The sequence below is a fragment of the Chiloscyllium plagiosum genome, unplaced genomic scaffold, assembly GCF_037043375.1.
Source record: "Chiloscyllium plagiosum isolate Xiang-an unplaced genomic scaffold, Cpla_swu_hap1 HiC_scaffold_4, whole genome shotgun sequence".
Lineage (NCBI taxonomy): Eukaryota > Metazoa > Chordata > Chondrichthyes > Orectolobiformes > Hemiscylliidae > Chiloscyllium > Chiloscyllium plagiosum.
Window position 1 is genome coordinate 128,915,734 of NW_028270142.1, and position 19,211 is coordinate 128,934,944.

General features: G+C 42.3%; 1 protein-coding gene across 3 annotated transcripts in view; it reads left to right on the forward strand.

The window, feature by feature from the left end:
* arhgap28 (Rho GTPase activating protein 28) overlaps positions 1-19,211 on the forward strand; it is a 189,820-nt gene that overhangs the window by 50,559 nt on the left and 120,050 nt on the right. The window contains exon 1 of one of the 3 annotated variants that reach the window (XM_087986670.1): positions 16,041-16,132. The exons of the other annotated variants lie outside the window; for them this stretch is intronic. The gene's annotated coding sequence lies outside the window, so the exon portion shown is untranslated. Of the gene's footprint in view, positions 1-16,040; positions 16,133-19,211 lie in introns of those variants that run through there. 3 annotated transcript variants of the gene reach the window in all.

Consider the following 19,211-nt stretch of genomic DNA (forward strand, 5'->3'; position numbering starts at 1 on the left):
TGTCGGAGCAATTATTACTACTCCCATTAAAAATCATTGGATAACCTTCTGGAGTATAATGCCAGGCCAGAATTCCTTTCTCTGGTCAAGAGTCCTGGGCTCAAGTTAATTCCAGTACAGTCAAACCAATAGAATGCAGTGAAACTCACTGAAATGGAAACTCCTAGTTTGTATTATTCACTTAGTCTCAGCATTAGCTGTCAGTGATGGAGCTAAACATTATTCTTTCAACCCAATGATTTGGTTTAAATCTGGCTACAGTTGTTAATCTCTCAAAATACTTCACTCTTAGAGTTTCTTTGAAGTTTATTCATTTGTTTTTAGAATGGGAATATACATCTTGGAGCATTTGTCAAACATCCTCAACTGGAAGTTCAAGGTTTACAGTAAAGGGCTTTAATATGTATCATATGTCCAGATTTAATCAATCAAAGAGGAATTTAAATGGGATTTTACTATGTTATTGTCTGATAGATTTGGAGAGAACTAAATTGCACAGCCACCGTGAGGTGCACAGTGTGATTAACCCTTGTCTATTGATTGAAACACTGGCACCAAGCCAAGTTTATGCTGCCTGCTTATTTAGAAAGCTTCCTGTTCAACCAGCACTAGCTGTGTATCATTAGGACCCAACATTCATTAAAGTTCCAGCACCACACAGTCTGCACCTCTTCTGTGAGAAGTGCATTGTGGCTGAAGTCAGTGCAGGGAGATGGGTAAGAAGTGAATTTGACTCACCTGGCAAACGGTGAAGTGGCACAAGATGGGAGAGGTTGGCCTCCTGGGCTTTTCAGCACTGTGCTGGAGGTCTGAGTGTTGGATGTGGAAAAGAGAGGAGTTGTCTTATATACCTGGGGCAGGGAGATATGGGCTGTGACTTTAGACTTACAGTAAAACGATGATGGGAAAAGTAGTCTTGAAAGTCAATGGCTGAAGGGAAGCCTCAAAGCTGGATATGGTGCTGAAAGAAGATCAAGGAGCTCTTATGAGCTGTTAGGATCAGTGAGCGCATCTTCGAATGCTGTACATCGGCAACTGCATTCCCAGCCTTAGATGCTATTCAAATTACCACATCCCATCTCCCATTTTCTGAGTGATCTTAATCAGGAGGCAATGGCACAGTGGTATTGTTCTTGGACTAGTAATCCAGAGAACTGGGTAGTAATCTAGGGGCAGAGGTTAGAATTTGTTTCAAATAGTTTGGCCACAGTTATGTATCTAATTCCATTGTTGATTGGTGCAATTTGGGAAGGAAACCTGCCATCCATATCTAGTCTGATCTATGTGACTCCAGACCTATTGCAATGTGGTTGGCTCTTTTGAAATCATAGAGCAAACTGCTCAGTTGTATCAAGCTATCACAAACTCGCAAAAAAGGATTGGCCCCAGACATACAACATGGCCTAGGCACCAGAAATGACAATAGCAAACAGTCCTGTTGACCCTACATAATCCTTCTCATCTACATCTAGGGGCCAGTGTCTAGATTAGGAAAACGGTCTCACAGACTTGTTATGCAACAGCCTGACGGTGTCATACTCACAGAATCATACCTAGCAGACAATGTCCCAGACACCACCATCCCCAGCCCTGGATATGTACTGTTCCACTGACAGAACAAGGCCAGCAGAGGTGGTGGCACCATGGTACACAGCTGAGTATATAGTCGGAGTTGCGTGCCAATCAGCCAATAATAGACAGAGCTAAGAAATTTCACAGCTACTGGATTAGATCTAAGTTCTACAGCCCTTTCAGGAATGGTGAAGGACAATTAAACAACTCACTGGAGGAGGGGGCTCCACAAATATCCCCATCCTCAATGACAGGGGAGCACTGCACATCAGTGTACAAGATAAGGCTGAAGCATTAGCAACAATCTTCAGCCAGAAGTGTCAAGTACATGATCCATCTAGGTCTCCTCCAGAGGTCTCCAGCATTATAGACACTAGTCTTCAGCCAATTTACTTCACTGCATGTGATATGGCTAAAGGCATGTGATAAGACAAAGATTATAGGCCCTGACGACCTTCCAGCAATAGTACAGAACCTGCTGCACCCCCAACCGAGCAGTTTAAGTACAGCTACAACACTGGCATTTACCCTACGATGCAAAGACTTGCCTAGGTATGTTCTATATACACAGAGCAGCACAAATCCCACCCAGCCAATGACAATCCCATCATCTACTCTCGATCATTGCTAAAATGATGGAGGATGTCATCAGTGGTGAGATCAAGCAGCACCTGCTCAGTGATGGGCCACTCTGCTCCTGACCTTATTACAGCCCTGCTTCAAATATGGACAAAAGAGTTGAGTTCCAGAGAGCAGGGTAGGGGTGAGATGTTGCGCTAGTTTGAGATATACCCAGCACAGAGGAAGATGGTTATGGTTATTGAAGGACGTTCCAGGACATCTCAGTAGTTAGCTTCTTAGGTACGACCATCCATATTAAGGAAAAACCTCTTTCCATATTAAGGTTGAAAGTGGAGATATTCATTGATAATTACATAACATTCATTTCTAACTTCTCAGATACTGAAGCAATCCATGTCCAAATGCAACAAGATCTGGGCAATTATCCAGGCTTGAGCTGACAAGTGACATGTTAAATTTGTTTTGCCCAAATGCCAGACAATGACAATTCTCCAACAAGAGAGAATCTAACCATTGCCCTTTGACATTAAATGCTATTGCCATCACTGAATCCCCCACCATCAACATTCTGGGGTTAACGTTGAATAGAAACACACTGGACTGGTCACACAAACACTGTGGCTACAAAAGAAGGTCAGAGGCTAGGAATACTGCAGTGAGTAACTCACCTCCTGACGCCCTCAAGCCTGTTCACCATCTGCAAGCTGCAAGTCAGGAGTGTGATGGAAAATCCCTCTTGTCTGGATGAATGCAGCTCCAATAACACTCAGACTTGTTACTATCCAGGACAAAGCAGCTGCGTTGATTGATGCACAGTAACAGCAGTGTGAACAATCAACGAGATGCGCTGTAGAAATTTATCAAGAGTTCTAGGCATCACCCACAAAACCTTTTGAGATTTGACCCAAAGTTGAACAATCGTGTATTATGTGACAGCTTACTGCACACTTCATTACTTGATTTAAGGGAAGTGGTGATTTCAAGCATCAGATCAATAAATCTTTACAGAACCTTACCTTGTCTTAACAACCTCATGTCAGTGTGACAAATTAGCTCCCCACAGGCAGCAGTATCGAGTTTGGGTAAGGATGAATAAAATTTGTGCAGAAGGGCTCTTGTTTGAATTGAGTTTACAATTTTAATTCCAACTTACATTTTATGAAAAATATCCATAATTTTACTCATTAATGCTTGCTGGTGGATTGTACAGTGATAATTGATACAAAGGAGAAATCAAGATCATTCTGAAAAATGCAGCAAAGTCTGCAAGTCTGTATTTGTGCCAGGCATGGTAGGTGCAGTAGTGGTTGTGATAAAAATCAGTTTCTTGATTGAAATATTTTTCTCAAGCATGTACCTTTTTGACCTCGTTGTAGGTAATCCTTCTGAAGAAGTCATACCATTCAAAACATTCATGGTTTTTCTCTCCACAGACACCACCAGAGCGAGTGAGTTTCTCCAGCATTTTCTGTGTTTGTTTCAGATTTCCGGCATCTGCAGTATTTTGCCTTTATTCAGTATGTGGACGTGGTCTGACTTGGCTAGCTACTGTCACAATTTGAGCTGTTCCTTATGTTCCTCACAGAAGCACGCCAAAGAATTGGTCTCAGCCAAGAAGACTTGTGTCCTTTAGCAACCTATCACAGAGCAAGTTCTGGTCCATTCCTCCATGAAGGAGCCACCTCTCGCCCTAAGGCTGAAGTTGATCCTACTTTGTAATCAATCTGTGAGCACCCCTTCACATACCCAAGGATGAATGTCTTTGTGATATCTGTGCTAATACAAACATCCTTGTGTATGAGACAGAGTCATACAGATGTACAGCACAGAAACAGACCCTTCAGTCCAACTCATCCATGCCGATCAGATATCTTAAACTAATCTAGTCCTATTTTCTAGCACTTGGCCCATATTCCGCTACACATTTCCTATTCATATACCCATCCAGATGCCTTTTAAATGTTGTAATTGTACCAGCCTCCACCACCACCTCTGGCAGCTCATTCCATCCACGCACCACCCTCTATGGGGAAAGGTTGCCCCTGAGGACCCTTTTAAATGTTTCCCCTCCCACCCTAAACCTATGCTGTTTAGTTCTGGACTCCCCGACCCCAGGGAAAAGACCTTGTCTGCTTACCTGATCACCCCTCAGTCTCCGATGTTCCAAACCTTGGACTACATATAGACCTGATGTCAAGTCCAGTATGGGAGGCAATGACCTAATAGTACTATCCATAGACTGCTAATCCAGAGACCCAGATAATGTTCTGGGAGTTGGGTTCGAATCTTACCATGGCAAATAGTGAAATTTGAATTCAATAAAAATCTGGAACTGAGACACTAATGGTGACCATGAATCTATTGTTGAAAAATCCATGTCGTTCACAAATGTCCTTTTGGGAAGGAAACTGCCATCCTTACCTGGTCTGGCCTACATGTGACTCCAGACCCACAGCAATGTGGTTGATTTTGACTGCTGCTTGAGTAATTAAGGATGAGTAGTAAATGTTAGTAGCCAGTATGCCCACATCCCATGAATGATTTTTTAAAAATGCTGTTTGAGACAGAATCTCCACATCAGCTGGGAGGACATGCACATGTTTTATTAGCTTTGAAGTCTAACAATGTAACCACTGGTGATTGGTGTAAAAACCCATCTGGTTCACTGATGTCCTTTTTAGGGAAGGAAATCTGCTGACCTTACCCAGTCTGATCCCAAGGCTCACAGTGTGACTCCAGACCCACAGTGATGTGGTTGACTCTGAACTGCCCTTTTGGCAATTTGAGACGGGCAATAAATCCTGGCCCAGCCCGCAAGGCCTGCATCCTATGAATGGAGAGAAAGCATTAGGAAATCTCCTGAGTATGTGACAAGTATTATATAAATGCAAGATCTGTTACCTTTCTTGAGATCATTTTGATTGGTTTCCTCCATGCAGTGTTGTTGGTTCCCCATCATGGATATCTCCGAGTACTGTTCATTAGAATAGAAATGGGTGCTAAGTCTGTCAATCCTGTTGAGGATTTGACAGTGGACAATTCAGTTTGCAGTTAGACCAAAGACTCTGATCTCTTGCCTATTGTACAGATTTATCTAGTTTGCTTTGTAAGGCAATGTGACTCCTTCCACTTCAATGAGATGATGTAACTCTCACATGGCCTTCATCACATGAGATTCATTTTTAATTTCCATTTGCGATTTTTGGAAGGAAGCAGAACTTTCATTTTAACTTCAGATGTTTTGAATACTATGTGAAATAAAAACTAAAATGTCCTTCTTTTTTAATGGATTTTAGTTTCTCAATGAGGGTGCTATTACATCACACATAGGGAAATTCTGACTGTACGGAGAAGCCTTGCATATTGGAGATTTGAATGTATTCCCCAAAATGTTCCCCTAGTAGTATCATGTATTTTAGTGTGATTTTTGACCTACAAGTAAGTTATATGTAAATCTGTTTTTGTTGTATCTCCTGTAATGCTGTAGTTTAATTCACTAATAGCTCCTTTTTATGCTGTACAAATTACTAAAGATTTGTATCTAGGTGCAGCAGAGTCCATTATGACTCCTTCACCTGGGGTTAATGTAAGTGACGTGGCCAACTGCATTTTAAGAAGACTTTACCAGACATGACACATGTGCAACAGCAAGAAACCCTTTTATGATATACAACATTGGATGTTGTATTGTAAGTAGGTTCTATTTTCATCAGAACTGTTAGGAGTTTGTGCAGATCCACATGGTTGGAACCGAGCAAGGCCACTAACTGTAAAGGTTGAATAATTTTTGTTTGCACCAGAATTCTTAACCTTTGCCCTCCATGATCATGGCTGCCTCCTGACTCCTGCCTTGATAGTGAATGTCCACCCTGCGATTGGAGCAAAAGAGCACCCATGATGGAGATTGTGAGGAGAGGGGACCAAGGGTAGAAGTTGCAGGATGATTTGGGTCTAGATTGGGTGATGATTGAAGAGGGGAAGGGAATGTGTGGTCCATGTGGAGATAGGTGGAGAGTGTGCCCAGGAAGGGAGGAACTAAGCTCCTCCTCGAGGCCAATATTTTCAACCTCCCTTTCACTGCTGAGTTTTCCAAACCCTGCAAAGCTTATGTATGAACAGCAAATGTTAAAACAGTGGGAGAGCTAGCCCTGGTTGCATTGCAGGTGCCCACTCTTAAATCTCCTAATTTCTGTCTCTCCACAGCAGCGCACTTTAACTTGTGCGGGTTGGGGTCAGAAGCCTCTCTCAGACTCTGTCTCCCACCTGACTTGGAGGCGATAAAATGAAGCAAAAGCAGAAATTGCTGTAAAAGCTCAGCAGGTCTGGCAGCGTCTGTGGAGAAAAATCAGAGTTAATGTTTTGGCTCCAATGACCCCTCTTCAGAACTGATGGTTTTTATACAGAAGATGGATGGGGGAAGTGGGGAGTAGGCGATAGGAGGAAACAGAGTCCAAAATGAGAGCGAGGCAGTTGGACAGACAAAGGAGTGGTGAAATGCCAGTCTGGGGGAATGAATAGCTGATAATGGGGGCTATTAGTGGCTCACAATGCGTAGTGTGTGGTAGCAAGTCATGTAATAACAAGGCCTGGTGTGTGGGAATGGGGGAAGGCTAGGCGGGGTGGGGGGTGGTGTAATCCGACCCTAGAATTGTTGAAATCAATATCCAGTCTAGAAGGCTGCAGGATCCCCAAGCATAAAATGAGGTGCTGTTCTTCCAGCTTCCGCTGAGCTTCACTGGAGCACTGCAGCAAGCCTGAGACACAGATGTTGGCCAGGGAACAGGGTGGTGTGTTGAAGTGGCAGGCAACAGGAAGCTCAGGGTCTGTTCTGTGAAGCGGTCACCTAGTCTGCACTTCGTTTTCCCAATGTAGAGGAGAACACCTTGTGAGCAGAGAATGCAGTAGACTGAATTGTGTGAAGTGCAGGTAAAGACAGTTTCTTCTGGAAGATAAGTTTGAGTAGTGAGGAGGGAGGAAGTAAATGGACCGATGTTATACCTTCAGCAGCTGCAGGGAAAGGTGCCATGGGGCTGTGGGAGTGAAGGAGGATTAGATTAGATTCCCTACAGTGTGGAACCAGGACATTTGGCCCAACAAGTCCACACCGACCGTCCGAAAAGCAACCCACTCCCCCCCCCCCCCCCCGTGACTAATGCACCTAACACTATGGGCAAGTTAGCATAGCCAATCCACCTAACCACACATCTTTGGATTGTGGGAGGAAAGCGGAGCACCCGGAGGAAACCCACGCAGACACTGGAAGAATGTGCAAACTCCACACAGGCAGTCACCCGAGGCAGGAATTGAACCTGGGTCCCTGGTGCTATGAGGCTGCAGTGCTCGCCACTGAGCCACCATGCTGCCCTGTGGATCAGGGTGTCCTGAAGGGAACAGTCCCTGCCGAACGCTGACAAGGGAGTGGAGGGAACTGTTGTTCTGTCTTTTGGGCTCTATCTCTACCTACCGTTTACTATCACACACCCCCACCCAACCATCGTCTGTATAAAAACATCCTTGTCCTGGCTACGAAATGTTCTGAAGGAAGGCCACTGCACCTGAAAGATTAACTCTGATTTCTCCCCACGGATGCTGCCAGACCTGCTGAGAGTTTCCTAGCAATTTCTGTTTTTGTTTTTGTTTTTCTTTTGTTTCAGATTCCAAGCATCTGCAGGTCTTTCGGTGTTTTGGGGGGATAAAATGGGAGATATTTGATGTCATCTGCATTCAGTACTGTAAAACATTCTGTGATTACAGCACTTGGGCAACTGAGACTTCCTGTCATCAGCGGAGTCCCCACCAGTTGAATAATTTGGGGGGTTTTCCTTATGCAGAAAAGCTTGCAAAGTATTGCAGTAATCTGCTTTCACAATATTCATTTCCTAAACTAACTTTGACTGGGTTAAGCAGGTGTAGTAGTGCTGAAACTGTCTGTACTTGCTGTTGCTACTTCAGTGAAATTGACGGCAACTTTTGTAATTTGTGAATGTCCACTTAACTGTGAAAATCAAAGAGCTGCAGGGAATCAGAATGACTCCCTGATTCTCCCCAAGTTAGTCCCGTGGTTAAAAACCCTGAAAAATTCCACTTTCTTAGAATGATGTGTAACTGGATTTTAATTTTAATAGAACTGGAGAAAATAGGAGCAGGCCTAGTCCATTCAGCCCTTCAAACTGCTATGCCATTCAGTTAGATCATGGTTGATCATCCAATTTGGTACACTGATCCTGCTTTCTCACCATACCTTTAGCTGTAAGAGCTTTATCTAACTCCTTCTTGAAGACATTCAATGTCTTAGCCTCGACCACTTGCTGTGGGAGAGAATTCTGCAGAGTCGCCATAGTTACTACAAACTCTAGCCCTGAGTTTGTGGACTGTCAAGTGTCTCCATTATCTTGTTTCCATTAGTTTTTACAATCTTTTCTTTAGAATTTGAGATCTGGGTCAGGGAGTTGGACAACTGAATTGCCCAAATAGATGATTTGCAGCCTGAGTGACTGTGGAAGTTCAATTCCTACATTGGCTGCAGTCACCATGAAAACCTTGCCATCTCAAATGTTCCCCCCACCTGAGGTGTTGAGTCTCTCTTTCTCTATCTTTCTTTTTCACTTCTTTCTTTCTTTCTTTTTCACTTCTTTCTTTCTCTTTCTCTTTTTCTCTTTTTCTCTTTTTCTCTTTCTCTTTCTCTTTCTCTTTCTCTTTCTCCTTCTCCTTCTCCTTCTCCTTCTCCTTCTCCTTCTCCTTCTCCTTCTCCTTCTCCTTCTCCTTCTCCTTCTCCTTCTCCTTCTCCTTCTCCTTTTCTCTTTCTCTTTCTCTTTCTCTTTCTCTTTCTCTTTCTCTTTCTCCTTCTCCTTCTCCTTCTCCTTCTCCTTCTCCTTCTCCTTCTCCTTCTCCTTCTCCTTCTCCTTCTCCTTCTCCTTCTCCTTCTCCTTCTCCTTCTCCTTCTCCTTCTCCTTCTCCTTCTCCTTCTCCTTCTTCTCCTTCTCCTTCTCCTTCTCCTTCTCCTTCTCCTTCTCCTTCTCCTTCTCCTTCTCCTTCTCCTTCTCCTTCTCCTTCTCCTTCTCCTTCTCCTTCTCCTTCTCTTTCTCTTTCTCTTTCTCCTTCTCTCTATCTATCTCTCTCTTTCTCTCTCTTTCTATCTCTCTCTCTTTCTCTCTCTTTCTCCTTCTCTCTATCTCTCTCTTTCTCTCTCTTTCTATCTCTCTCTCTTTCTCTCTCTTTCTCCTTCTCTCTATCTCTCTCTTTCTCTCTCTTTCTATCTCTCTCTTTCTTTCTTTCTCTCTCTCTCTCTTTTCCTCTTTCCTTTTCTCTCTCTCTCTCACACTCACACACACTCATAGTGCCTACGATTATGGCAATTTTCGCTGTTCATTTCACAATATCTCAACATCAATAAATGCCCCAAACATTGTTTTGCAATTTCTAAATTGATTTTATAAGTCTGAAGGACATCAAGTGCTCTGTAGCTTCTGCATCTCTTTCTGAGAATTTCTTAGTGTGATGAGATGCATTAATGTGAAACCAGGGCATGTGAGTCCTTGCACTAATGGATTTCTGGCTGCTCATTGTCTCTCTAGAAGCCATCAGTTTGGGAAGTTGCAATTCACGAATGTGATTTAAAGTTTAAATATTTGTGTGAAAAGGAACTAGGCCCTGCTTCCCTTTTTTAAAGAAAACAATCTGACCGTATATCCTCAAAACTATTATTAGTAGTAAGAAAGGGGCTTCTTTTGTTGAACAGCTTCCTGGTTATTCTTAAAATTACACATGTCAACATTCCATATCTTTTCTCTACATGAGTTCCAGGAGCACTGGCAATGTTCTGAAATAAAGCTATTCACTTGACGATGAATTCTTCAATGAGAAAAGTAACGCAGATTTCCTGATAACTGAGGTAACCATGTCAGTTGTTTGATTTTGGTATTCTTTCAAATTAATGGAGTTTTTGCTCGAAATTCTGGTCGTCGGAGACTGAACTTTGTTTCCTCATTGTGGTTCTGTATTGTCAACATCCTGTTAGTGACAACATACAGTGCTCCCGCTGTTAAGCAATGTCTGACAACCTGTAGCGTTGAACAAGATTATGGATTTCATTGCTCCTGAGAATTGGCCTCCATCATAATGCAACAAGGCCTGAGCCAGTAGTGTTATGAAAACTAAACCTGGAGAGAGTGTGTAGGTCCTATGTTACTGCCTCATTTTTCTCAATAACAAAGTGACCTGTGAATGTTGTCTTGCACTTTTTGCGGTACCAAAATGAGGAGACATCATCAAACTGATCTCTTGTACCTGTATCTGTTGTATTTATATTGGGGGAGGGGAGGGGGGCTGAAGGCTTTGTGGTCATGAGCCAGGATTTCTAAAATTGGGCTGCAATGCCAATGTGGTAAATAGTGAGGTTACGAACACAGTGTGCTGGAGAAACTCAGCAGGTCTGCTAGCATCTGTGAAGAGAGAAAACACGTTGATGTATCTGATTTGATGATTGTTCATCGTTAAATTCTGAGGTTGAATTCAGGCTAATATTACCTTGTATTGCTTAGTATCAAGAGGGTGGGAGCCACTTACTCATCCAGTTTGTTCTTTCATGTTGATGACAATCCGCTGATCTTCGCAGCGAAGGATAACTGGCTAATTCACTCTCAGCTTTGTATGAACGTGGTGAGAAAAGCTCAAATAACTGAAATGGCCTGGGTCAATACCAATAATTTACAAAGAAAAGAAAGCTGCTGCATTGCTATAAAAGTATGAATGGGCCACTGATGTCCTTCATTGGTGAAGACCTGCCTTCCCTGCCTGTCCACCTTCCAAGTAACTCCAGTCACCCACTATATGTTTGTTTAGTCTTGTGTTCTCAGCTGGATCACGAGCAAGAAAGCTCAGTACCATTACTTCCTTCGCAACCTGTGACAGAAAATAAAGGCAGCGTTGGCCATATCTTGAGATTAAATAACAAAAAAAAATCAAGTCCACTATGAATCTTGAGCAATTCTAAGTGTACGTACAGAAAATTATTTCTTTCCTGAACTTTGTTTTAGAATGATTTTTATTTTGGATTCAGGATATTCTCAATTAAATGTCTGCTTGGTTTATCGTTTATGGAGAAATGTATGATCCAATCAGAAATCATAGCTGCAACAGCTGTTTCAAAATATAGCAATTTTAAACAAAGAACTGCAGATGCTGAGGATCTGAAACAAAGATAAATCGCTGGAGAAACTCAACCGACAGTAGCTCGGAAAAGGGTGTGTGTATGTGCGCACGCACACACGTGTATGTACCGAAAACAGTTGGTTCGAGGAAGGAATAAGCAGATAAGTTCAGAAAGTGACAGTTAGGCAGACAAAGGGATGGATGATAATATGCCAGGGAAAATGGAAAGCTGATAATGGGGACTATTAGGAGGTGAAAAAGGCTTGGCTGTGCTAAACATAGCCCACAGGGCCTGGGGTATGGGGATGGGTAAAGGACATAGAATATGGTGTTCTGGTTCTAAAATTATTGAACTCGATATTGAGTCCTAAAGGCTGAGAGTCCCCAAGTGGAAAATGAGGTGCTTGCACCGAACTTAGCTGGAGCACTGTAGCACATCCGAGACAGAGATATTGGCCAGAGAACACAGTGATGTGTTGAAGTGGCAGGTAACTGGAAGGTCAGGGGCATTTTGTTTGTTCTGACTTATAGTCTGCATTATTAGCTTGTCTTTCTCCCAGTTCTGAAGACTAGTCACTGGACCCGAAACGTTAACTCTGTCCCTCTTTCCACAGATGCTGCCAGACCTGGTGAGTTTCTCCAGCAACCTCTATTTCTGTAACCAGCTTTTTCTTAGTTTGTGTTTATTTTTCCCTCTGCTAAGTAGGCTCTGTGCCGAGCATTTGGAACTTTTTCTCCCAAACATCTGCAGTTGGTTTTTTCATGGATATCCCTTGCCAGATGTGGTTTTAGTTGCAGAATGGACGAGCAACTAAAGGAAACCAGTCAAAGGAATGCAAAATACAGACTGTCTAACCACCTCACAGATTCCCAGGACCCAGGCTTATGAGCAGAGCTACTCTCAACCTGGATATAGAAAATCTGAGCTCATGAACAAGAAAACCAGAGCAAGACTTGCATTTAGATTGCACCTTTTAGTATAGTAAAAGTATGGTGTTTGTCTCTAGGCTCTTCACAGGAATGTTATCAGTAAAAGTAAGATAAACAGACAATTAATCAGTAAGGGAATTGGGGATTATAAGGAAAAGGTTGGAAAATGGAGTTAAGAATTCAGATTAGCTGTAATCTCCCTGAAGTTGGTGTAGACTTGATGGGCCAAATGGCCTACTTCTGCTCCTATGTCTGAAGGTCTTTAAACTTCTCATCTCGAGGGTAAATAGCCAGAGCTTCTTAAAACAATCCAAATAAAGGAAATCCCTCTTCACTGGAACCATTCTTGTAAATATATTCTACACCGTGATCCTTTTTTTAAAGTTTAATGCTCAGAATTGGGCACAATTCCCCAGTGGAGGCAAAAGATGTTTTTTTTTTTCCAAAGGTTTACTGTAGGTTCCCTGATTTTATTTTCTATCACTCTATTTACAGAGCCCAGTCTTCTGTATGACTTAGTAACCACTTTCTCAACCTCCTCTGACACCTCCAATTAGTGCGTATCCAAGTGCTGGTCCCTCTGCTTCTGCACCTGATTTAGAATCACTGTTTAATATTGCTTCACTTCCTCTAAAAATGTATTTTTCTGTTTTACAACTGTGTCTACCAGTTCTACTATATAGTCACCTTTTGCAGTTAAATGGTTTTTCACAACCTATACTAAGCGATAAAATATTAGAAACTTAGAAAGATGAGCTATGTTGTTGTCTTCATCTGTGCTATCCACCCTTTACTGAGACAAGGACACATTTCTTCACTCAGAATGTGGTGAGCCTGTGGAATTTGCTATTACAGAAAGCAGCAGAGACCCAAACATTGTATGATTTCAAGAAGGAGTTGGCTATAGCATTTGGGGCTAAAGGGACCAAAGGATATGTGGGGGTGGGGGAACGGGCTCTTTAATTGGATGATCAGCCATGACTATGATGAAGGAGCGATGCTCCGAAAGCTAGTGCTTCCAGTTAAACCTGTTGGACTATAACCTGGTGTTGTGTGATTTTTAAATCTGGATCAAGGCAGCATTAGCAGTCTGCTTAGACCCAAAATGCTCAATTGCAAAATAGGCTCTAGCCTGTGAAACTTCAGAGCAGTTTTATAAATTACAGCTATGTCTAGACAGCTAAGAGTACAAATTGCATCAGTAATGGAACTAATTGGATCGATCTTGTAGAGCTGATACAGAACATAGGCTGCATAGCCCCAACTGTGATATAAATTACTGATTGCATATTTTTACATTGGGATCCATTCTAAATGAATCCAAAGAATCTAGTCTGTTCCTTATACAGCAAGGTGTGGCCATGAGGGTGTTCCTCTGGGTTTGAATTCAGCTGTTCGACATGGACAGGTGGCTTCCAATCAGAAGTTTAAATTTAATATAGATATATATTTTTAGGATTGACATTATATTGAAACTATATAGACGGGTGGCTGTTGGGACAATTTTCACTTAATGGTACGCTGGTGAAACTATTTTGATGATGTTCGGATATAAATTGTGAGCTCAGTGTGTTTTGATTTGTCATTAATAGACATGTTAAAGCCACGTGGGATTTCGGGCTGTTAAAAGCACCTTTGAGACGAGTTTCAGACAGTAACACGACTTTCTAGACTCCATTTTAATTCCTGTCTCTCATCAGTTGAGTGTATAATGGGTGAATTAGAAAGTCATAAACTACTCCCGGGGTGGCTCATTGGTTAGCACTACTGCCTCTCAGCGCCAGGGACCCGGGTTCGATTCCAGCTTCGGGTAACTGGCTGTGTGGTATTTGCACGTCCTTCCCGTGTCTGCGCGAGTTTCCTCTGGGTGCTCTGATTTCATCCCATAGTCCAAAGATGGGCAGGTTAGGTGAATTGGCCACGTGAAATTGCCCACAGTGTCCAGGCTGGGTGGGTTAACAGTGGGAAATGCAGGGTTACGGGGGGGGGGGGAGGGAGTGGTGCGTCTGGGTAGGGTGCTCTTCAGAGGACTGGTGTGGATTCAATGGGCTGAATGGCCTGCTTCCACACTGAGGGGTTGGGGTTCTATGATTCTATGAAACAAAGCCTCATTATAGTCTTTGTTTCAATGCTGATTGTTGAAATAAAATACAGGGACAGACTATTTACGAAACGGTGAGAAAATTCATAAAGCCGAAGTACAAAGGGAGCTGTGAGTGCTACTCCAGGATTCTCTTGCAGGTTGAGTCTGTGATTAAGAAAGCAAATGTAATGTTATCATTTATCTCTAGAGGTATGGAATAGAAAAGCAGTGATATGCTACTGAGACTTTATAAAGCTCTTGTTAGGCCCCATTTAGAATACTGTGTCCAATTCTGGGCCCCACACCTCAGGATGGATGTACTGGCACTGGAGCATGTCCAGCGGAGATTCACACGGATGATCCCTGGAATGGTAGGCCTAACATATGAACAGCTGTGGATCCTGGGATTGTATTCATTAGAGTTTAGAAGGTTGAGGGAGATCTAATAGAAAGTTACAAGATAATGCATGGCTTAGAAAAGGTGGATGCTGGGAATTTGTTTCCGTCAGGTGGGGGTGCCAGGACCCGTGGGCACAGCCTTAGAATTAGAGGGGGTCAATTTAGAACAGAAATGAGGAGATGTTTCTTCAGCCAGAGAGCGATGGGATTGTGGAATTCACTGTCACAGAGCACAGTGGAGGCCTTGGAAATGTTTTAAGGCAGAGATTGATAAATCCTTAATCTTGCAAGGAATTAAGGGCTACGGGGAGAGTGCGGGTAAGTGGTGTTGAAATGCCCATCAGCCATGATTGAATGGTGGAGTGGACTCAATGAGCCAAATGGCCTTACTTCCGCTCCTATGTCTTATGGCCTGGATTTCTGGAACATTTCAGCTCTGAGGGAATCATCAGGCATTGAGGGAAACTGCACGACCCAAAGGCTACTCACTGATGCTTGTGATTGACTGCATCAGTTGTGGTGGTTGTCCTGCAGGGGGTGTACAGCTCAGTGAGTGAAGTGGTTTAATGAGTTAAGTCTCTCTTCAGTAAAGATCGCTTTGATCACATGTGGCCGAACATCAGATTGGGAGGGATTTGCCCTGAGTGTTTTACAGCATTTAGTTTGTACAAAGCTTAAAGAACTGGTGGAAATTTAAAGAAATAAAAGTTCTTTTAAGAAAGGAAACAAATGCACAGAATTAAGTAGTTTACACCCTTTGCAAAATGATGCATGACCTCCTCTTTAAGCAAAAGCTTTCCAGAACACACTTTTTTGCGAAGTTCTTGTCATTGCTTCAGTTTCCACAGCACATTTATCGATTTACAAATGCTGAATATCCCAGAAGACTCTAAATACAAAGTGGCATCATTATTTGTACAATCTGAAGAAAATGGAATGTCTCAAATGCTGTGTGAGGTACAAATCGTAGAGCAGCTCTAGAATTAACATGAACTGGGCGTAAACATGACTTTTCAACTGAAAAGGAACAGTGTAATAATTTTTAATCTTGTTTGCTACAGAGCACAATCCTCCTGTGTTTAAAGTGAAGAAGCTGTGCTCAGCTAAACAGCTATTTCGACGGATTGATTTGTTGCAAAAATGGAAAAGATAAATGGCTGCATGCTGTCGGCAAAAGTGATCTAAAGAATTTGTCCTCCAACTATCTGTTCTTTAAATAGTAGCTGTGTCATATGTGATTTAATTCCCAAGACAGGAAACTTAATATCTCTTTGTTTTGCTGGCTCAGAGAAATGTCATGAAGCAAGATTGTCTTGTTCTATTGTGACACTACAGAGCTATCAGTGTAGGATTAGTATCCTCGAGCGTTTTGTGAAGTAGATGCATAAAGCATGCTGTTAAAGTTCTGTGGACCAAGTAAGTCTTTTTTTTAAGAAATTTTAGAAGCTTCAATTAACCCAGATTGAGCTTTTCTTTTCTTATTTGCTTTTCGCAAATGATTTTTTTCCTTGAGGTAAGGATGTAACATGTATTCTTGTCTAATAATTTATTGTAAAAATACAAAGGCTCATTGTTAACTGGCGTTTAGAGGAGGTTGGAATTGCCTCTTTATATTTTTATGAAACTTTCGTGTCATGACAGAAACTTCAAAGCTACAAAGAGTTATCGCTATGGCCCTTATTTGATTTCACTTGGGATCTCAGTTCTCAAAAATGTTTCTGGGCATTATTTGGACAGCTTCTGATAAAGGTTAGTATAATTCTAGCCCACCAGAATTACTTCAGTCAGGCTTGACTCCAATAGTGTACAAACTATTTTTTCATTCATGGGATAACAGCCACGGACTCATTTAAAAATTCACTCACGGGATGTGGCATCGCTGGCTAGACCAGCATTTATTGACGGTCCCGAATTGCTCTTGAGCAAATAGTGAGCTACCATCTTGAACTGTTACAGAGCATGTGGTGTAGGTTCCCCACACTGCAGTTCGTGAGGGAGCTCCAAAGTTTTGACCCAGCAACATTGGAGGAACGGCGATATATTTCCAAGTTAGGATTGTGAGGTGGCTTGGAGGCTGATGTCCCCATGTATCTGCTACTTTTCATCTTCCAGGTGATAACCGTCATGAGTTTGGAACGTGCTGTCTAATGAGCTTTGGTGGGTTGCTTCAATGTGTCTTGTGGAGGGTCTACTGCTATTTATGGTCAGTGGTGGATATGGATATGTCGCTGCTCAAATAGACTGCTTTGCCCCAAATGGCTTTGAGCTCCATGAGTGTTGTTGGAGCTGCACTCATCCAGGCAAGCGGGGAGTATTCCATCACACTCCTAACTTGTGCCTTGGAGATGGTGGAGAGGCTTTGGGGACTCAGGAGGTGAATTACCTGAATTTTCAGTCATTTATGTATTTGAGTGTTACTGAGAAATTCTGTTTTGTCTTTGCAGTAGTGTATTTTTCTCGGTCTTTGTTTTGCTCCTTTGTTCTTTCACTTATATTTATGATCAGAGATTGGTCTGAATGAACCCTTGATTATTTCAGCATCTGTCAAGGTCATTTCTCCTCACTTTCATTTCAAATGGGTCTTGATCCATTTAGAGTTGTTTAGCCTGGACCTGCTGTAAATAAGTATGTACTAGTCCTACATGGGCAGCATTTATTTATTGAAGGTTTTTGTCTGTAATTTTCAACATAGAAATATTTTCCACCAGTTAAGATTTGAACCCAAGCAGGGCTGTGGAGTTGGGCTGAAGACATGTTCCAATTTCAGGCCTTGGTCATTTCTAAATTCCTGATGAAGGGATTTTGCCCGAAATGTCGATTTTCCTGCGCCCCGGTTGCTGCCTGACCTGCTGTGCTTTTCCAGCACCACTCTAACCTAGACTCTAATCTCCAGCATCCCCAGTACCCACTTTTGTGGCCCTGTTTTCTGATCAGAGGATCTAGAGTGGCTGCTAGTTTCTTGAGAAAAGGGTGCTTTTCACAATCATTGGACATTGCAAATTGCTTTGCACCCAAATAAATATTTTCAAAGTATTATCACTGTAATGTAGAAATGTCCAGTAAATAGACACATCATACAAACAGCAATGTGATAGTATCTAGATGATCTGTTTTTGCAATGTTATAAATATTGGCCGGCACACTTGGGGAATCTCTCCTCTGCATCTTTGGGATAATGTAATGAGATCTTTCTTATTTAGCCAAGCCTCGGTTTGATGTCTCACCTGAAAGATGGCACCCCTGACAGTGTAGCACACCCTCTGTATGGAATTAGAGATTTTAATCTTGCTTTTGGTGCTCAATGAGCCCTGGATGGGACTTGAACCTTGTGATTTGAAGGCATGAATGCCACCAGCTGAATGAGGCTGGCATGCAAGAGTTTGGGAAGCTTTCATTAAAAGGAGGAGAGGCTTGGGGGTGGAGATAAGGAGCCCTGGCAGAGGAGCTGGTTTGCAAAGGATATTCATGAACATGTACATAGAAGGTCCCTTTGCCTTTTTCCACCAACTGTGGAACCATGCCAGCTGGCAGGGAAATCAGAGCTTGGTCAAAATGTCATTGGGGTTCTCCTGATGTAACGCAGTTGGCAGTTGCATAAACTCATGAAACTGTTGCCTATTTTAAGGATCTTACCCACTTGTTGGACCTTGTCAGGTTGTGATAAAGACTTTGGAGAAGAGTCAACATCTATGTCCCTCAATAATCTTCTCTTCCTTTGTGGAAATTTCAATATTGAGCTCAATGTAGGTGATTTTGTTATCTTTAGTCTGAATGACCGTGTACATGTGTGTGTATGTGCATGTCTTCGGCAACTCTGTTTTAGAGAAGCTTTGACTAGCCTTTCAATGTGAGTGTGGAGATGGAGATCTGTCATGTGAATGTTGGCTGGAGTAAGATTAAAATGTGTTTATTCCAAGCAAGGATTCCATATCAGGCATGTTCGATGAGCAAGTGATACTCATGATCATGTTTTGCCACAAGGCAGAAGTGCTATTCTTTTGGTATATGTCAATTTCACTTGTGATAAGTGATGTCATTTCATCTGGAGAGCCCAAGCTGGGGTCACTGCTTTGATGTCTTTGGAGAGCTGGTGGGTGGAATTAATGATCTTGCTTGCTAAAAGCATGTGTGGTGATGAAAGGTTGTTTTCCCTCTTTTTTTTAAATCAGTATTTCATTTCCTTGAGTGAGTTTTCCAGTACTTTTCCATTGTGGTTGTGAATTGATGTGGAATGAAGATGCAGGCTTAAATGTTTGTTCACGTGGCCTGTACCGAGTTGTATATATTCAAGGACTTTTCGCTATTCCTTGATTTTTGTGGTGTGCGTCTCTGCTACTTTTCAAAAGTTAACTTCGTAATATACTCGGGTGTATGTTTTTCGAATTTGCAGATCCGTTATAGATTTTTATTTATAGATTAGACTGGATTCCCTACAGTGTGGAAACAGGTCCTTCGGCCCAACTAGTCCACACTGACCCTCCGAAGAGTAACCCAT